The sequence below is a fragment of the Phyllostomus hastatus genome, unplaced genomic scaffold (genome assembly GCF_019186645.2).
Source record: "Phyllostomus hastatus isolate PE091 unplaced genomic scaffold, TTU_PhHast_1.1 phas_scaffold_317, whole genome shotgun sequence".
NCBI lineage: Eukaryota > Metazoa > Chordata > Mammalia > Chiroptera > Phyllostomidae > Phyllostomus > Phyllostomus hastatus.
In genome coordinates, this window is record NW_025334023.1 from 17,706,411 (window position 1) to 17,728,292 (window position 21,882).

Sequence of the window (21,882 nt, forward strand, 5' to 3'; positions counted from 1 at the left end):
CCCTGGCCAGTGTGGCTCAGTTGGTAGTGTGACATATCGTAGACCAACGGGTCACAGGTCCAATTCTTGGTCAGGGTACATGCCTGGGTCGTGGGTTCAGCCCCCCATTGGGGAATGTGCAGAGTCAACTAATCAATGTTTCTCTCTCACATCGATGTTTCTCGGCCTCTCTTTCTCTCTCTATTCCCTCTCTTTAGAATCAATAAAAGAAAAAAAATTAGTAACTTGCCTAAGATGAAGCAGTACTAGTAGAGCTAATTTTGGACTCATCTGAATATAGTTCTAATATACCCTCTGCATTCACTCTACTGTAGTAACTATGGAAGATAAGAAAACTGCCCATGTCTGTCCTCTTCAAAATAAGTGGAAATCCACTGTGGAGCTTAGCTGATTTCTAGGCCTTTAGTAACTATTTCTGAATATTATGGGAGTTCTTGGATGAAAGCAGAAAGGAGATGTGGACCCTTTTGAACAACTGACAATGGAATGCAGATTAGATAGAATTTCACTTAATTGCTGGGAAGATATTGACACCAGTAAATAGTGATTTTATTCATAGTTTAGATGGTGGAAGAAACCTGGGAAATAGTGGAAAACATTTTCAATTACTTAACTTTCTCTGGATATTCTCTCAAAACAGACTTGTAATAATTCCTTGAGGCTATTAAGGCAAAAACTTACACGTTCTCACCCAGAAGCAGTAGGGAAGGTATCAAAAAGAACAAATTAACACAATCAAAGCAACAGCTAAAAAAATGTAGCAGCTACAGCTTGTGGCTTAACTGTGTTTCAGAAGTTCTGTTTTAAGGAGCTCATGCAAAAATAGGGGAACACCAAAGTGCAGTTAAAGGGGGAGCATTTCCCCCTGCTGCTCGGGAGGGTGTGACTGTTGACAGAATTGACCTAGGTCAGTTCAAAACCTCCCAGAATTTGCTCAGCATTCTTGGCATGAAGGCAATACTGATGTAACAGAAGTTACCTACTGGTATGGCAGCCTTTATCCGTTATCCATGAAAGGTACCGTCAGATGCCTTGAGGCTTTAGAGAGAAGTAAAACCATATGTTCGCTGCTGCTAGGGTGACTGTACAAAGCCACAGCCCTTGAGCCATACTGATGATGTTAGCTGGGTCGAATGATGGCACCATAAGGTTTTTCTTTGTGAATTTTAATAAGCTAAATGTTCACATACATAAGGTTACGTACCCCCTTAGACGCCAGCCTCGCCAGTCTATTTGTTCCCCAGCATTGTTGGAAAGCACTGTCAGGATGGAGTGGATGCCCCCCTTGAACATTAAGGTAACAGATGATTTTCACGGTCTTTACCCTGACATTTATTTGCTGGTAATAAGACAGTACTTGGGCTAGGTGATGCTCCAGCTTCTCAGCAGATGGTAGAAATTTACAGAAGCCTAGGCAGGGCTTTTTAGGCAGCTGAGTTTTAAGTAAAAGGCTGTGTCTATACAGGATTTTGCAGGTGCTCTGATCTATGCTTAATACGCACCTCTTCTATTTATTAGTGACAATACCATGAGTAAGTTATCTAAACTGTCTGCATGTCTGTCATACGAAACATGGAACTAATAATGCCTGCACCTTATAATTACTATAAGGATTAAATAAAATAATGTAGGTGATATGCGCAGCATAGCACTGAAAGTGGGAGTACAAGGTAACTCCCCAGCTTGCGCCTCTGGGAGGGTTTTCTGATTATGTGGACTTCAACTTCTGTTTAAAACAGAAAATAAATAAAAGCCATGATGGATTGGTGAGCCACTGAAATTTTCACTGCATATTTTAAACATTTTTTCTGATCCCATCTTGTTAAACCATGCAAACATGATTTAAATCTCCTACAAATACTAGTCATCAGATTACAGGGACCAGGAAAAACCCCTCAGCAGACTGTTTGATCTGGCATGTAATGAAACGTCTGGACTCAGCCCTGCCCATTAGTCTAAGAAGCAGTGTCACCAGCAACAGAAAGGATTATAAAAGCTGTGCTAGCCCCAGCTCCAGGTGCCAGTGGCCCCAAAGGAAAGGGAGTATCAGGGGAGAGTGCTGAGAGTACAGATGCATAGGGGTGGTGTTGGAGGAGGGATGCACTGAGAGTCCATGGAAATTAGCCAATGCTTGTTCAGGCAAGCAATGCTTACTGACCACTTGGTATGTACCAGACACCATGGAGAAAGCTCACCGTGAAAGGCAGCACAGCTTAGTGTAAAGTCAGACACATTAGGGTAGATATGTCATTTCTGCCATTGGAACTTTGTTTGCCTGAATTACATTGGTGTGCTCAGGGAAAGCTGAAAACTGAACTGTTTCCAACTCCATTAACTATGGATCGCTTACACACAGGTCAGGCATATTTTTACATAACTCACTCTGTTTTGTTTCTTGCAGATTCTGAGACACTGTGTTCCTATAAGCACTGATAGTGACTCCTGCTTTGAGGCTTTCTTGCAGTGACACAGCAGGGGAGGACTGAACTGTTCACTCTATCAACTCTATGCTGAAAAAGGAAAAGCATACACCTAATCCTATTACTCCCATTGCTAGGTAAAAATCTGAACCATTCTTACAGTCTACAGGTTTCTCATTGTTTGACAGCTGTTACCTTTTCAAGTATTTTCTACTACCAGTCCTCATCCTAAATATAACACCCAAAATGTATGCAAAACATAGTGGTGTGTGGTAGGTGAGAAGTAAATATCAGGCCCTTTTTCCTCTTTGCAGTTTCCTCCCCTGAGCATGCACCAGAATGACCGTTTCTGGTCATAACCTATTTCTGTTGTAAAGAACAACCAGAAAGCTCACAGCCATATTACAAATTCACTGCAATACATTTGTGCCCTGTGCTTGGAGATAGGAATTTCCTAACACATTCTATCTCACCCCTCCCTAAGGATGAAAATCCATATCCTTTAGGGAAGGAGGTTTGTGTCAAACTTTTTTCAGACCCATGGCTACATGACTAAGACCTACTCGCCCTCCTTCTCAATGAGTAGCTTGAAATGTCTTGGCAAAATCACACGGCCTCCTCAGCTAAGTGGAACTGGCTCCTGAAAGAGCACTCCTTATAAATTGTCTTGTCCATATGTTTCTGAAGGATGTGCCATCTGGGATTAGAGTATTCATATATTATGAATCAGGAAAGCAAAAATATGTTCACAATTTAACAGTCCTATTTGATGGAAAAGTGGAATCGAATTTACAACAAATTTATATCATCTCAATATGTGAACCCACTGTGTGCCAGGAATCATATTAAGCACTCTATGGAGTTGAAATGAATTAGAAGACATTGTGTTGCCTTTAAGAAAGGGGAAAATCCAAAGAGAGACAGGTAGTAAACCTGCCTCTAGTCAACCTGTCAGTAATACACAAATAAATGAAGTTATAAGGAAATATCCTAAAAACAGAATTCACCATCCACGCCAGATCCGGGAGACTGGCAGCAGCTGCCTGCATCAGTATGTTGAGAAAGAATCCAAGGTTCAAAGGACCTGAAGCCATTACGATGGAGGCCATGAATGGGCAAGTGTGGCAATAAACATGTCCAGAGCTTGTCTCCTCTATCACAGCAAAAGAAGAAATGTCCCTATTAGGGGATCATTTGTAAGTGATGCTGACTTCACCCAGCTTCATTAATTTAATAAGCATTTGTTAAGAACCAAATAAATGCTAAATACTGTAGAGTAAAAAATAACCATAATCCAGTTCTTGCCCTAAATATGTTTATTAGGCCCCTCCTACGTCATTCATACATTGGCATCTTTACAGATTCCCACTGTGGCATGTGCCACACTATGTAATTTATTAATTCATTGCCAATATTATTCCTTTCAGTGTGTCCAAACAACAGACCTCACCCCACAATTTTATCATTAAGTTAAATTCAGTATGTCGTGACAAGCATTCTTCTGGTTGCTATTAACAGAACAGAATAAAATTAAACAAAAAATACTAGAGTGAATTACACTCTAGTGTTTATGCATTATATGAATATATGCATGTGCCTACATGAAATATATATGCATATGCTAGATTTAATGTTAATTTTATTTATTAAGTGGGTCACAGTTTTGACAATCTAAAAGTCATCTTATTTACCTAAAAGTATTCAAAAGAAGGTTATAAAAGTATATTTGAAAAACAGGAGTGTGAATTAAAGGAATAGTAGTGATAATAGTAAACACATAGTTAGAGTATGTTTAGAGTATAGAGAAGAGACTCAAGAAACTATACTTTATTAGGAAAAGAGAGACTGACGTCAGCTCCTCTGGGAAAATTAGATCCACCTGGATTTCCCCACCACCAACTCCCAGTGTATCCTGTATACTCCTTCACCATGTCACTCAGCATAGTGTGTCCAGTTACCAATTTACTATGTGTCTTCTGATCACACCAAGGGCACCTAGAGGGGAGGGAAATTTTTGTCTATTTTTGAATGCCCAGAATCTAGCTCAGTGGTAAGCATCTGGCAGGTCCTCACTAAATATACATATATTGACATACACAGACCTATGAGAGACACTATAGAAAAGGGATTTTTGCCCTTCTGCCATGCTAAAAGTGATTCAGACAAACCATAAGAGACAGAGTGTTTGGTTGGATTAGATGAGAATGATTAATTGAATGGTGAAGCTATTAGCAGGTTAACAGATGTAGGCATAGAATTCTTGGTGAGAATATGAAATGCTTTTGAGAGTTAATTTAGACTTGCTGTAGGTTTCTGAGCATAATTTTTGAAATGCTACACCTAAGGTAGGATATATTTATTGCTGAATGTTGAATATCTTAAGAGAAATTTGAAACTTAACCTAAAAAATTATTAAACGAATATGACAGTGAAGGGTTGGGGTGAAATTAAATGGAGAGAAGTGATCTAATATTTCCGGGAAATAATTAGCATGATGCAATGATGGACAATCCAAGAACTTTCACATGTTTAAGTAATTGTAATAGATTATTTACAGAAATCTCCAATAGGGGTGTCCAAACTTTTTGGAATCTCTGGGCCACACTGAAAGAAGAATTGTGTTAGGCCACACATTAAATACATGAACACTAACAAAAACAAACAAAAAAATCTCATAATGTTTTAAGTAAACTTACAAGTTTGTGTTGGGCCTCATTCGTAGCCATCCTGAGCCACAGCTGGACACCCCTGTTGGAGTCATCTTCTCAGGAATGTGGTGACAGTGATGTCACAGCATGGGTTAGATTTATTGTGGCCAAAATGTCACTTACTTTCTATGATTCTCTGATTCTGTAAAACTTACAGCCAACTTAGGGAAATAAAAGTGAGATTCTGGAAACTGTACTCTGAATCTGGCTGAAATCACTATACACATGTTAAGCCAAGATCCCATTGGAGCTAATTCAAGTTCTAGGTCCAAGAAAGGTGAAAGTCATAAGATTCAGGAATACAATTCCAGATAAAGTACAAGAAATCAGTTCCCGCACTGTAGAGTCAATTTTTAACAATTCAGAAAAACTTACTGTTTTCTGTTTTTGACAAATATTTTTATGTAAATTGCATTAAAAAGTGAGAGTGGCATGTCCCTGCTCTCTATCAACACATTGGCATTTTATTTTTTTATAAACTATAGTTGAGAATGTATAGGCAACCTGGTTGGCATAATAGAGACATGTGTTTATGCATTATCTACCATAAGTCAAGCATCAGGTATCATTTCTATGTGTTATTTTGTTCAAATCAATAGGCATCTTACATATGGATTACAGAGAGGTGAACAAACTGGCCTAAGGAGACAATTGTGGGGACCGGAAAAGCCAAGCCTGGAAGCCAGTCCTCTCTGACCGGAGGGTAGCCCCTGCTCCCACCATTGCACCACCTCGCTCCTCGAAAACCTCTACCAACAGGCTACCATGTGCTGGAATTTCTATTATGCTATTTCATCAATGTGCCCAAATTCTATCACTTTCTTATTAGTAACTCCATTTTGCAGATAGAGAAGCAGAGGAAACAAGAAGAAATGACTTTTCTAAGATTACCTCACAAATAAGAGGATGAACAGGTTTAGATACAGCTCTGACTCCAAGAACTTGAGTTTTCAAACTATCCTTTATACTGCACGTGCTACCTCTGAGGTATTGGGATTTGGTCTAGACCAGCGGTTTTCAACCTTTTTCATCTCATGGCACCCATAAACTAATTAGTAAAATTCTTAAGCACACTAAAATATGTATCTTTCAATGATGTGACAAAAAATAGGTATAATTTTGATTCACTCACACCAGGTAGCTGTTGTTGTGTTGGCTATTGTCTTCTGTTTTCTAATTTGAAATTCTAAGGGAAAAGAGGTCAGTGCTTATGACTAAATAGTCAGGTACTGCATACTTTAAAAGTTCTTGTGGCACACCGGTTAGAATTCGCTGGTCTAGACCACTGCAATAAAGCAAATATCACAATAAAGTGAGTTGCAATCTTTTGCCTTCAATAAAAAAAGAACACAACAAAAACAAAAGACAACATCTGTGAAGCACAATAAGACAAGGTGTGCCTGTATTGATTCGATTCACTACTACAGGAACTAAAATTTACTTACAGCCGCATCTTTATCAAACATAAGGCTATATGACTTGGACAAGTCATTCACCCTCTTTGAGTCTCTATTCCTATCCCTCTCAAGCCTATTTTATCAGGCTGTTGTTAAGACGATGTTTTTAAAAAGCATAAAATATTGGCTTATAAACAGAAAAGCAGCCTGTGAAGCAAAGTGTTGCCGGTTCGATTCCCAGTCAGGGCACATACCTGGGTTGCAGGCCAAGTCCCCAGTAGGGGGCATGTGAGAGGCATCTGCACATTGATGTTTCTCTTCCTCCTTTCTCCCTTCCTTCCCCTCTCTCTAAAAAATAAGTAAATAAAATCTTTTTAAAAAACATTAAAAATAATAATAATAAATAAACTGTGAGTCTTTAAATAGAGAAGCAGTGTATGAGACTTGAAAAATAGTTACTCTACTTATTGAAAACCTTCAGTGGTTCAAGAGATAATTATTGTGTTATTATTGAAGGATTAATCTTCTTTAGCATTATAAGCACGAGCCTCACACATTTTGAACTGTACATATGACAGTGGTCCCATAAGATTATAATGGAGCTAAAATATTCCTGTTGCCTAGTGACATCGCACCATCATAGCACCACCCACTCCTCAAGGGTCTGAGGTGGTGCCGGTGTAGACACACCTGCGCAGTGCTTGCCTTATGGAAGTATAGCACAGACTGCTGCGTCCAGTCCACAGTGCTTGATGATGGTCATGAACGACTTTGTTCCTGGCTTATGTATTTACTATACCATACATTTTATCAATGTTTTAAAATGCACTCTTCCTACTAATAGAAAAATAAGAAGTTTGCTGTAAAGCAGTATGCCACGTTATGCCAGCAGTGGTCTCATACATCTCCCATTTACTGCATCTCTTGATGGCATCATTTTCTCTTGTGCTTGGTTTAATGCATGTTGTTTTGTTCATCACGGCCTCTAAGCATTTCTACAAGGACAAAATCACCTAACGACGCATTTCTGATATCACATCTCTGTCATTAAGCAACACATGATTGTATTTTGATATGATACTTTGATGAAATTATTCTCTGCTTACATTATACAATCCCTTTATACAATCTCTTTATTCAAATTCTACTAATTCTTGCTGTTTGGGGAGGGAACTCAATCTAAAGAGTAAAAAAATTGTGTCACAGAATTTTTATTTATACCAGAATTTTCTCAGTACTTCAAATAATTGAAAAGAAGCTGTGGATAAGTTAATATCCAGCCTGACCTGTTTTAATAATTAAGACATATTTACTTAGTATTCCTAACCCAGAAAAAAGAAGTTTATATAACCTTGTTTTAAAAACATATCATGAAATCCTATGTACAATTTTCTTTATTGTACCATACACAATACTGCAGTAAACTGTCTGGAAAAAAAAACACTCCAGTGTTTCTCCTTTACTCACAGACACAAAATAGTCCTGACCCCGGATAGGCAGCCTCCCTACCCCCAACCAGGTAATTCTTTGTGACACCAGCTGGGTGTCCTACAATACAAGTTAATTCCAAAACTAACTGGAGTTAGCACAGACCCCACAGGTTAAGAATTCCATTCTATAAGCCTGCCTCACCCCCAGTGCAGATGCCAATTGCAAGTAGTAGGTCCCCAGGTTATCCACAACTTTAGTCCAACTTGGCTTCAAGTTAGTTTCCCACAGATTCCTTGGATTTGATCATTTGCTTAAAAAGCTCACAGAACATAGGAAAACACATTTACAATTTATTATAAAATAAAGAATATGACAAAGGATACAGAGGAACAGCCAGATGAAGAGAGACATAGGGTGAGGTCTAGGAGGGTGTGGAGTACAGGAAGTTCTGTCTCATTGAAGTTGGGGTGCACCAAACTTCTGGCATAGAAATAGAGTCACTAACCAGGAAGCTCTCTGAACCCCATGCTTTTTAGATTTTTTAAGAAGGCTTCATCACATAGACAAAATTGATCATTAACTCAGTTTCCTCTCCACTTACCAGAGAATGGGAGATATGGCTGAAAGTTTCAAGCTTCTATCATGACTTGGTCTTTCTGGTGACCAGCCCCATCCAGGAAGCCCACCCAGACTCAGTTCTTTAGAACAAAAGACACTCCTATCAGCTAGGAAATTCCAAGAGATTTAGGAACTCTGTCAGGAAGCAGGGTGAAAGACCAAATATTAAAACAAAAGATGCTCTTAGTGCTGCTATCACTTAGGAAATTACAAGGCTTTTAGGAGCTCTGTGCCGGGAACCAGGGGCAGAGACCAATATATATATTGTCTGTTATTTCGTAATATCTCTTCTTCATATTTAATTCAAAGGTAAGCTTCAGAATAATTCAGGCCAATAAGTGCAAATTATATATTAATAGCCTCTGAATTAATGAGATTTAGGTGTCTCTATGTTATAAAAAGGTTGAGATAACATTACAAAGAGGGGAGGTTATTGGGTTATTACTTCCTTTTTACCTAATAAATGCAATAAATTCCTTCAAGATTTTTATGATTCTATGACACAGATGCAAGTATGTTATTAAAAAAGAAATCTCTTTGCATGCATAAATCTTTAAAATGTACAAAGAAAGCTGCTGAAGGAAGGCTCACTGATAAACCCACTTTTCTAACTGGTGGGTGGGAAGCTGGGACAGCAGATCTTCACTAAGGCATCTGCCATATGCTCCCCACTCATAGTTGTGGCAAACTGTCTCCTTCCTCCACCAGGCAGCCTCTCTCAGAGCACACTACGGTAGCCTGTGGGATGGAATAAGGCTGGGCTTACCATGCATTCCCTATTCTTAATTTCAATAATTTTCAAGAAATGTTTTGCAGGAGGCCATAGATAGAGAGTTAACCTCTTCTGAATGCCAAAAGAAATAGATTCAGAAATACATATGTTTATAAAGTAAATGTTTTCATCTATAATATAAAAAAACACCCCAAGTTATTACAAACAATCTGAAAGCCCTTAGTTTCCCAGACCCCAGAACACTCACACTGAACCACCCTACCCACTCTCCTATCACTGGGTGAGCTTTTCTATTTCAGCAGAAGTACAAGGAAAACCAAGCTTCTAAATAGTTCAAATAGTGATTTTATTAATAACCATCCAGGGTCCAAAATATTTTTCTCTACCCATGTAAAAATATATGTAAATATATATATATATATATATATATATATATATATATATATATATATATATTAGGTCTGTTTTAAAGTAAGTATAACCACACATATTTTTGGAAAATTTACCTTTTTTTGCAGAGTTTTCAGGATCACCTTATTTGATCTTCCCAACAACCTGACAAGAAAACAAGGTATGAGTTGTTACCTTCCTTTTGCAGAAAGAAAGTCAAGGTGCAACAAGGCAAAATAACAAGCCAAGATCACAGAGCAGGAGATGCTGGAGCCAGAACAAGGAAACCACCTCAAGGTCCTAGGTTCACGGTTGTACCAACTTACATTTAAAATACACCCACACTTCTGGAATTGAGTGCCATGGACACAAAGAGAATACAGAAAAATGCCCATGAAATGAGGCAGTACTTTCCTACTTCACAGCACTGTCCTGCCTTCACTCAATTCTCTTTTGTGCCTGTGCTTAGACAGGTAGGACCAGTCCACAGTCTGACTCATAAGGCAGTATTCCTGCAGCATCAAATAATAATAGCAGGCAACTGAAACTCCTCTAGTACAGGAAAATGCAGGTTAAGGCATTAAGGGCTATGTGAAGAGCAAACAGTTTGACACCTGTATTCATGATACAGTGTAAGTCACAAGATCTCCCTCATACCCTGTATCAATGAATGTAGATGAAAAGAGCTGAGGAGAAATGGAGTGACACACTTACTGAGCATTGCTTACAACATATTACAGGTGAGAATGCAAAAGCATTCTAGTATTTGGAAGCTGAGGTTCCACCCTTATGAAAACATGTTGGAAGTCATAAACCTTCTCTTTAGAAAAAATGTACAAAAGCATTTTAACAAGGACTAGTTACTAGACTTCTGGAATGTTTACAGATTCCCTTGTATTAATTTAAGAATCTGTGAAATCTACAAACTTGAAACTAAGAAGAATTGACTTACAGCCTGGTAATCATTGTGTTTATGAAGGGGATTCAGTCCTAGAAGAGACATTTAGGCAGTATGATGTCAAAAACAATAAGCCAGTTAACTTGATTTTATTAAAAATCAGTTAATTTAGTAAGGAAAAAAAATCTACAGGTCTTTGGGAAAAATCAAAATAGAACAAAAACAATAAAAATTGAACATTATTTAAATTTGTGTCTCTAGCAGAAATTTAATCTTTTTTTCCTCACAGTTGGTCAGCTGCTTGAAAGTGAAAAGAATACCTGCACATTTAGCCCATTCCTTTCCCATACCACCAGTACACTGCACACTTTGAACTATGTAGGACATACGAGTTTCTGTGATGTCCAATGTCACAAATAGCTCACCCAGGTTAAAAGTCTATCAGATTCTGTCAAATTTAAAATGTAAACTTCTCTTGTACTCAGCCTCCCTGAATCTAGAGCAATAGTTGCTGCTTCAGTGTGTACCAGTTTAAATGTAAACCAGCCACATCTTGGCTGCAAGATCCCCTAAAAGTAAGCACTTTTACAATCCTTCTTAGGCTGAAATCTTCAACACAGCTCCAGGGTATAACAGAACATGTCTTTCAAATTTACATTTCTCTAATTAGTAAATTTGCACATTGGCTATCTCCACAACACCCAGCTGCCACTTGTGTTTTCTGTATACATGACACCTCATGATACCACAGAGCCTCCTCTCTGCATCTTCAATTAGAGAGCAAGATTGCATCTTTTTTAGCCTGTAGGAAAAGTACATATCTTCATTCATTTTGTTTCCCCTTAAATAAACCTGAAATTGACCAATTTCCAAGGTGTGAAAAGGAAAAAATATTAGAACTGCTGTTTCCTGGCTCCTCCAGTCCAAGAAGGGAGAAAGCAGATAGTCCAAAGTGGTCTGCTTATGATATTTTGGGTTAAGGCAGAAATTAATATAACCAGGAATAGCTTAAAAATGAATTATTAGTAAAGATCATGTAGGTATTGCTGAAAACTTTGATATATACAAAGCATATGTTTTGCCTAAAGCCAATATCACTTTGGCTCACTCCGGTTTCCCCCACAAAAATGCAAGGGAATGTGATTATTCTGCAAATAATGTGAAAACTATTAAGGATAATTCCTATATAGATCATGACAAAGTGGTGAGTGATGATGAATTTCTCCTTCTTGACACTCTCAGATTCCAGCAAGACATTTTAAATAAAGGTCTAAGGTTCTTCTAAATAGTGCATGTTCTGCTGGATTACATTCTACTCAGTTGAGTACCTGCCTTTGGATACAAATGAGCAAGTATTGGAGAAAAAGTCCAATGGCTGTGAAACTGAATTCAAATAAGGAAACTATTATATGGAAACACCACCTCCTATTCTCCCACTATGAAGAGTGTCAAAGACCTGAGACATTAATTTGAACATTATCTATTATAGTTCTTGTATTATGAAAACAGAGTTTGAGAGAAGTCAAATAACTTGACAAAAAGATCACACACACACTTGCCCTGGCTGGTGTGGCTCAGTGGTTGAGTGCTGGCCTGTGAATCAAAGGGTTGTGGGTTTGATTCCCAGTCAGGGCACATGCCTGTGTTGCAGGCCAGGTCCCCAGTAGGGGGCACAAGAGGCAACCACACATTGATGTTTCTTTCCCTCTCTTTCTCCTTCCCTCCCCATCACTAAAACATAAATAAATAAAATCCTTCAAAAATTAAAAAAATAAATGTGTCTATTTAACAAAAAGCATACACTCTATAAGAAATAAACCTAATTTAAGCCTTATCCATCCTTTATTCAGCAAATATGGAATTTTTAACATGTGTTAAGTACTACCCTAAATGCTGAAGATGTAGAAACATAATGTAGGAGTTCTCAAAAAGTTAAGTTAAAGGAGCAGACAAACTTGTAAACAAAATCGACAAAAGCTTATGGATGCCATTCATACTCTTCATTTCCATTTTATGAATCAGAAAATTGGTTTTAGTGAGGTCACACAGCTAATGAGTAGATACCTTAATATGTCTGCTACCAGAGTCCATGCTCTTCCCCTGTCCATTGTAAACATAAACATTTTCTAATAAAAATGTTTGAGGTTGTGTGAGTGAAGAGGGCAGTAGTGGGAACAGATTACATTATATGTATTTACAATTTTCCATAATCGCACTCTGGTGAGTTGTCCGACAACCTCTACTAGAAAGTAGATACCAGAGGTAAGCATTTGCCCACAAATGCTGGGCTGACATTTGACCGGGAACATTTTGCAGAGGTATAACTAAAATTATGCTAGTCAATGCTCATTACCTTGAGCAGGATCGTGTGTGTGTGTGTGTGTGTGTGTGACAAGTTTCTATTGATCCTGCCAAGGGTACAAACAGTCAAAGAAGGCATCTGTCAAGAGCTTTCTAAAAGCCTGTTCTGTTTCATCTCACCTAACTCCTCATCCTGAGAAATATAAACCTGACAGGAGAAAACAAGCAGCTGTTAGCAGGAGAGCCTGTCCTGCTAATGATGTTGGCTACATTCCATTCTGGGATGGTCAGAGCCATGCTGCAGTTTCACCTGATGTTGCAGAGTAAACTCTGTTAATGAGTAAAGAGATGCCATCTCTATGATCACAGGCAGGTTAGGAGAAGGTGATGAGCTAAGTGGAGGATGGGATCCATGATGGGGTGGATGTTGACTAAAAATAGTACTTGTCCCCATAGAAGAGTTTAATATATGTTTTGAAGGCAGAGAGTAGGCAACTATTTGTAAATAAGAGGAGAATCCATGTTTAGCCAAAAGCATGTAGAGGAAGTAGTTAAACTGATATGTTAACTGTTATATTTTTCTCAATAGAAGACCTGACTTCTCTTAACATTCTGCTGTAGGTAAAAGCTTCTTTAGTACATAGTTTCACTGAATAGCAATGATAATATTTTTAAAACTAATAAATACTATTTATAGTAATTATCTATTTCAAAATTCACAGTATGTAGTTTTTCTTATTCCTATTTCATAGGTTGAAAAAGTTACTGAAAAAAATAAATTATTTGCTCACTAACTCAAAGCTAATTAGTGACAGACTTCTGGAATCCAGCTTGGGTCAATATGACTCCAAAATTATGCTTTTATATATTTTATGCATTAGTTTTCCAAGATTGCCACAACAAAGTTTCACACACTGGGTGCTTTAAAATAACAGAAATTGATTCTCTCACAGTTACAGAAGTTAAAAGTAAGTTGATAAGACCTTGCTCTCTTTGAGGTTATAGAGAAGGATCTTTCCTTCTTCTTCATAGTTTCTAGGAGCTACCAGCAATCCTTAGCATCCTTGGCTTATGGCTGCATCACTCCAATTGTTTCCCTTATCCTCACATGGCCATATTCCTTCTCTCAGTATATGTGTCTCTTTACATGGCTTTTTCATAAGAACACCAGTCATTGGCTTTAGGGTTATCTCATTAAATACTACCTCATCTTATTTAATAATTATATTTACAAAGATCTTATTTTCAAATAAGGTCAAAATCTGAGGTTCTGGTTAACATGAATTTTGAGGGAGAAACTATTTAACTCAGTACACAGGGCAATTAAGCTAAATAAATAAATAAATAAATAAATAGTATCAAGATTGGAAAGGAAAAAGTAAAACTACTGCATATCTATTTGCAGATGGCACAATTGTGTGTTTAGAAAACCCTAAGAAACTCACAAAAAGACTCTTTGTATTAATTTTAAAAAATCAGAAATGTTTCAGGATATAAACTCAACATACAAATATTAATGGATAATCCAAAAATAATATTTTAAAATCTTGACTTTTTAAAAGCATTAAACATAATATGTAAGAACATATTTGACAAAATGAGTGCAAGACTTGTACCCTGAAACTTTAAAACATTGCTGAAAGTAATTTTAAAAAATCTACAACATGGAAAACAGAATTATATTGATGATTTGGAGGATTTAATATTATTGAGGATAATATTAAGGTTATCCTCAGTAATAATATTGAGGATAATATTATTGAGGATAACATGTGGATATTAATAATAATATTATTAATATTATTAATAATATTAATACCCACATGTTTATCTGCAAGTCCAACACCCAGCTGGCTTTATTTATTACTGTTAGTTTGGTTTTTTTTTTTTTTTTGCAGAAAACGATAAGCTGATTCCTGAACTCATCAAAATGCAAGGGACACAGAAAAATCAAAGAAGTCTTGAAGAAAAAGGAACAAAGTTGTAGACTTTAATTACCTGATTTCAAAATTTACTAAGAAGCTGCAATAATTGATAGAGTAGGGTACTGGCATAAGGAGAGACATATATATTTTCTATCTCATTTTTATCCATTATCTTTGTTATCACTGTTATCTAAGTTATATATTCTATCTCATTGATACATATTGACAGATAGATAAATGGGATATAATTGAAAGTCCAGATATAGCTCCTTACATTTATGGTCATTGTATTTTTGACAAGAATATCAAGACAATTCAATGAGGAAAGAATTGCCTTTTCAACAAATGGTGCTAGAACAATGGGGTATCATATGGAAAATAAGAAGCTGGACTCCCACCTTTGCCATAAAAAATTTTTACTCAAAATGGATCCAAGATATGTATGAGCTAAGACAATAAAGCTCTCTGAAAACAATGTAGGCAAACATCCTTTTGAGCTTGTGTTGGACAATATTTTCTTACATATAAGAAAATAAACAAGTGACAAAAGAAAAAATAAGTTCAAAATGTAAAATTTTATGAAACAATACAATCAAGGAAGTAAATATACAACCCATAGACTGAGAGAAAATATTTTCAAATCATGTATCTTATGAGGGATTTCATCAAAAAAATATAAAGGACTTTTCTATCTTAAAATATACAAAAAATAACCTCCTTTTAAAATGGGCAAATGATATGAACATGAAGTTCACTAGAAATATGCTCAAGTAGCAAACAGACACATGAAAATATCCCCAACATCATTACTCATTACGGAAGGGCACATCAAAACGAGGTACCTCTTGACAGGCTCTAGGATGATTATAATAAAGAAGACAGATAACTGTGTTGGTGAGGATGTAGAGACACAAAAACCCTCATACATTGCTGTTGGGGGTATAATATTGCTCAACTGCATTGGAAATCAATTTGGCAGTTCCTCAAAATTTTAACACAAAGTTACCATATGACCTGGTAATCCCACTCCTAAGTATATACCCAAGAGAAATCAAAGTATGTGTCCACACAAAAACTGTACATCAGTCTTTATAGCAGTGCATTTATAATAGTGAAAACATGGGAAAAACTCAACTGTGCATCAGCTGATAAATAGATTAATATTCATCCATACAATGGAAAATAATGATGACATAGTATAACATGGATAAACCATGAAAATGCTAAGCTAAGTGAAAGAAATCAACCAGAAAACACTATGTGTTATATGATTTCATTTATTCATATGGTCCAGAACAGGCAAATCTATAGAAACAAAGTAAATCAATGGTTTCCAGGGGATGTTCAAGGTTTCTTTTAGGTGTGATAAAAATTAGATAAAGCTAGATAGTGGTAATGTCTATATCATATTGACATAATATCATCAATATTCTAAAAACTGTATATTTTAAATTAGTGAGTTTTATCAAATATGAAATATATCTCAATTAAACTGTTTTAAAAATTATTAGAATGAGAAAACTTTAGTTATGTAAATTTTTGTAAAAAGTCCACAAATTAAAGGCCATGTTTGCCATCTAAAGAAAACTTTTTTTTTAATGGAACTTTCTTTTAAAGATTTTATTTATTTATTTTTAGAGAGGGAATGGAGGGAGAAAGAGAGAGAGAAACATCAATGTGTGGTTGCTGGGGGTCATGACCTGCAACCCAGGCATGTACCCTGACTGGGAATCGAACCTGTGACACTTTGGTTCAGAGCCCACACTCAATCCACTGAGCTATGCCAGGCAGGGCTTAAAGAAAACTTTAATAAATGTTTACAGACTCTCTTTCAATATCTTATACTCTATGCTCACCACTGAATACTTCCTTTAATTTTTCTGTTCTTCAGTCATTTTCCTACTTCTTTTTCTGATCAGTTTCTCTATTTTTCTTAGTGTATCCTACATCTCTCAAATTGGCCTAATTTGTAAATTCCCTATAATATTTACACCATTCTGAGGAGGAGCCAAGCTGCTAATTACATTGGATCTCTTACAAGTCTCAAGACACCCACCCAGACACCCCAACAAGATGCATCTATATTTATCGATTCTTTTAGTTGTTAGTCTTTTATCAACTTGCTCTCTGGCATCACTCTATAAAGATGACTTTATTTTTAGAGATTAGGAGTACATAAAAAAGAGAAATAGGCATCTTTTAAACATTTTAAAATTAATTCATGCCCAGTCTTAATTTTACTCAAATTATATAAGATTTATTGTCTTTTGTGGATAATTGGTATTTTAATATCAATGCTTTAGAATTAGAGGGTTAGACTGAAATGTAAGATCATATCTACATGTGACATGCAAGCACCATAATTTCAAGTTGGTTCTTGTTTGGGTGGGAAAGACAGTTATCCTAATCTTTCAATCCCCATTCTTTTTTCTCAGAGGACAGAATGACTGACTGACTTATCCATGCTCAAGAGGGAAGAGCATCAGGAAGACTTTTAGTTTCACTCTCCACCCCCATCTTTGACTCATTTCAAACTGATTAAATCATTTGGTGGTGATAATGGTGGAAGGGTTTGATTAACATTCTAAACCCCAACGACACATGGGGCCATGGGAGAATAAACAGAAATTGGCACTAAACAAGGATTGCAATCCTTGTAAGATATCAGCCTCATAACCCAAAGTACAGGTTTCCTAGTAAAGCAGCATTAGAAAATGGAGTAATTCTTGCTTATTGAATTGAATGACTCAGATGGAGTCAAAGACATTAACAACTGTGCAAGTGCAGCTTCCCCACTATGTCTGATTCTGGTGCAGATGGATATGTTACCATAGGTAGTTAGCTAGTTATTAAAAAAGGAAGGAAGCAAAGGGAACTGGATATTGTTAAACATAATCAACTGGAGAGCATTAGCCTGTTTGCTTCATCAGGAAGCTACAGCATTTATAGACTCATTCATACAATCCATGGGACTGATGCAGAGGAGAATTCATCCTCCAGGCAGATATGAAATCTCCCCAGGAGCACTGCCTGCCCTCCTGTAGTGGATTGTTCCGGAGAGCAGGGAAACTGAGCACATGCACAATAGAAGTCAAAAGTGTGCGGGGGGAGGTGCTTGACCATAGTGGCCTGTCAGTCTAGCCTGAGAAGAGGGACCAATTGGCTAAGGGGTGGACCCATCAGTAACTCTCAAAATCTTGGGATGTTGATTATTTTATAAATATGTTTATTTGTTTTAAAGAGAGAGGAAGGGAGGGAGGGGTACGGGGAGAAGGAGGGGAAGAGAGGAGAGAGAAACAGCCAAGTAAGAGAAAAAAATAGATTGGTTGCCTCCCATATGCACCTTCACTGGAGATCAAACCTACAACCTAGGTATGTGACTGGGAATCTCCCTGCAGCCTTTCAGTCTATGGGGCAATGCTCCAACCACCTGAGCCACACCAGCCAAGGAGATTTGTTATTTTGGAATAAAAACCAAAAACAAATAAAAAACACTTGGTCTGTCTCAAGAACAAGGTAATATAACTCAGCTTTAAAAAAATTTCTCTCTCTCTCCGTCTGTCCGTCTCTCTCTCTCTCTATCTCTCTCTCTCTCTCCCTCCCTCCCTGCCCCCTTCTCCCAGGAACACATACTCACCCTGTTTCCACATTCTCTCTGAAGAAACCATGTGACTCTAGCAGCTGCATGGCTTGCATTCACAGGGACTTCAAAAGCAGGTTCCAGGATGGTGCCTCGGTATAGCAGTACAGCCAAGAATAGTGCAAAGCTACATAGATGGGGACTGAGACCACATAGCAGCCACCTGAGAGCTAAAAACAAACAAACAAACAAAAAACAACAAACAACAACTAAGCTTTAATATGAAACAAAAACTCTTGATATTGGTCTTTGTTTTGGCCTTGATGAAGACATGGTTAAACTTTTACTAAGGCAGTAAGGATAGAAGTAGGACACCGGGAACTCAAAGGCAGTCTTCTATTTCCTCCTGAAAAAATCTTGCCACACCACAGCCTCCTGTATGTGGGTCCATGAAATGCTTTACTCAGGATCCCATGAAAGAGCTCAACTTCCACTGGCAACAGAGGGAGGGAGTTAAGGATGGCCAACCACAGCAAAGAGGAATAGTGAAAATGAACTACTTTCATCTGAATGCAAATAGCTCCAAGAAAGAGCAAGATCTACAAGGCTTAGATATAATTCAGCACTGCTTCAATTTCATCAGTCGGAAGTATCATTCCCTCTGGTAGAGAGGAGGAAATCAGTGAAGGTAGAGAGCCTAGAGATGTCATATAACACTTACCTTCTCAGGGCTAAAACAGGAGCTCCCTACCTCCACTTCTCTGCAAAAAAAAAAAAAAAAATAGGTTCATCAGGAGGCCTTTCCTCTTCCCCAACAGTGAAACAGTCTATTGGACAGGCACTGAGAAATTGTTTGGTCAGCATTATACTTCTTTTCATTGCCTTAAAAGTACAAGCAATTATAAGCCAGTAAATTAAGAAATGCATTTTTTCTGGCATGTGTCCTGTTCTCTCCCCTCCCCTCCCCTCTCCTCTTTTCTCCTCTCCCCTTCTCTCCTGCCATCCTTCAAAATCTTTATGTACTTCAGTAATTTTGGAGTTTATCTCTATCTGACATAAAGATACTATGTCTCTTGGTTTCTCTGTACAAACTAGTTTACTTGATCTTTGGTTTCTCTCCTTGGCAGTGTCTCAGCTTCACACACTTATTCAGAGCACCAATTCCAGTTGATCTGCACCTTAGGCCAGACCTCTGGGGCATCTTCAGACCAAACCCATGGCCTGAGGTCCTGCTTATCCAGGAGAAGAGAATGAAAAAAAAAGTGTTTTCAATTTATGTTTTAATATATTTTATTGATTATGCTATTACAGTTGTCCCATTTCCCTCTTCACTCCCCTCCAACCTGCACAACCCCTCCTACCCACATTCCCCCCCTTTAGTTCATGTCCATGTGTCATAAGTTCTTTAGTTTCTACATTTCCCATACTATTCTTGCCCTCCTCCTATCTATTTTCTACCTACCATCTATGCTACTTATTATCTGTACCTTTTCCCCCCTCTCCTCCTCCCACTCCCCTGTTGCTAACCCTCCATGTGATAGCCATTTCTGTGGTTCCGTTCCTGTTCTAGTTGTTTGCTTAGTTTGCTTTTGTTTTTGTTTTAGGTGTGGTTGTTAATAATGGTGAGTTTGCTGTCATTTTACTGTACATGTTTTTTATCTTCTTTTTCTTAGATAAGTCCCTTTAACATTTCATATAATAAGGGCCTGGTGATCATGAACTCCTTTAACTTGACCTTATCTGAGAAGAACTTTATCTGACTTTCCATTCTAGATGAAAGCTTTGCTGTATAAAGCAATCTTGGGTGTAGGTCCTTGCCTTTCATGACTTGGAATACTTCTTTCCAGCCTCTTCTTGCCTGTAAGGCCTCTTTTGAGAAATCAGCTGGCTGTCTTATGGCTACTCCTTTGTAGGTAACTGTCTCCTTTTCTCTTGTTGCTTTTAAGATTCTCTCCTTATCTTTCATCTTGGATTATGTAATTATGATGTGCCTTGGTGTGTTCCTCCTTGGGTTTAACTTCTTTGGGACTCTCTGAGCTTCTTGGACTTCCTGGAAGTCTATTTCCTTTGCCAGAATGGGGAAGTTCTTTATTATTTGTTCAAATAAACTTTCCATTTGTTGCTCTTCCTTTTCTCTTTCTGGTATCCCTATAATTCAGATGTTGGAACATTTAAAGATGTCCTGGAGGTTCCTAAGCCTCTCCTCATTTTTTTGAATTCTTGTTTCTTCATTCTGTTCTGGTTGAATGTTTCCTTCTTCCTTCTGGTCCACTCCATTGATTTGAGTCCTAGTTTCCTTCCCATCACTATTGGTTCCCTGAACATTTTCATTTATTTCACTTAGCATAGCCTTCATTTTTACACCTAATTTGCGACCAAATTCAACCAATTCTGTGAGCATCCTGATTACCAGTGTTTTGAACTGTGCATCTGATAGGCTGGCTATTTCTTTGTTGCTTAGTTGTATTTTTTCTGGAGCTTTTATCTGCTCTTTCATTTGGGTCATTTTTTTTGTCTTGACACTCCTGTTATGTAGTGAGGGGCAAAGCCTTAGGTGTTCACTGGGGCAGGGCAACCCAATGCTGGATTGTGCCACTGTATGTTAGAGAGGGGTCCAAGAGGGAACAAAGGTGCTTGCTCCACTCTCTGCCAGTTTTCAGTCACTTCCCCCACTTCCCACAAGCAAATTGGTCCCTGCTGGTGCTGATTCCCATGTGGGTGGGTTTGTGTATGTTCTCGGACCCTGAGGATCTCTCCAATGAACTTTCCTGTGAGGCTAGGAGTTTCTCCCGCTGCCACCTCAACTCCCACAGGTGTTTTCAGTCAGTGGTTTGAGGCTTTATTTCACTGTGCTGGAGCCCTGGGTTGCACGGTCTGTCTCGCTCCCCAGTTTTGCCTGGTTTATCTGCGTGCAAATGTGGGACCACCTGGTTTGTGTTTTCAATTTAAATTGAATTTGAATTCTAGTTTAAATTGGTCCAACATTTATTTAGCACCTGCTATATCACAGACCCTATATTATGCCTACCTCTGTTCAACAACCCCATGAAAAGAGATGTTTATCACAGTAGCACAGATTATAATAAAATATGGTTTCTCATGTAGCAGTCATTTTCTAATTATTTTGCAGTTAACATGATTAATTCTTAAAATAAGTGCCATTTTAATCTTCTTTTAATGAAGCACAAAAAGGTTAAGAATTCTCAATACCATAACTAATAGGTGACAAAGCTGGTATTTGAATTTAGGGAAGTTTATCCAGATGGGGAGGTTAATGTTATGAAAATGAAATATCTTGACTAACTTCACAATTAACAAAGGCTGGCACCAGAATTTAATCCAAAGACTATCTTTCACTAAGCTCTCTTTTCTATCTTCTACATTATAGATCAGGAATAAAAAGTATAATTGGATCACATAGCTTTGCTTGGTAATATAAATATCTGAATCACTGATAAAAATAGTCTGAACTGAATATGAA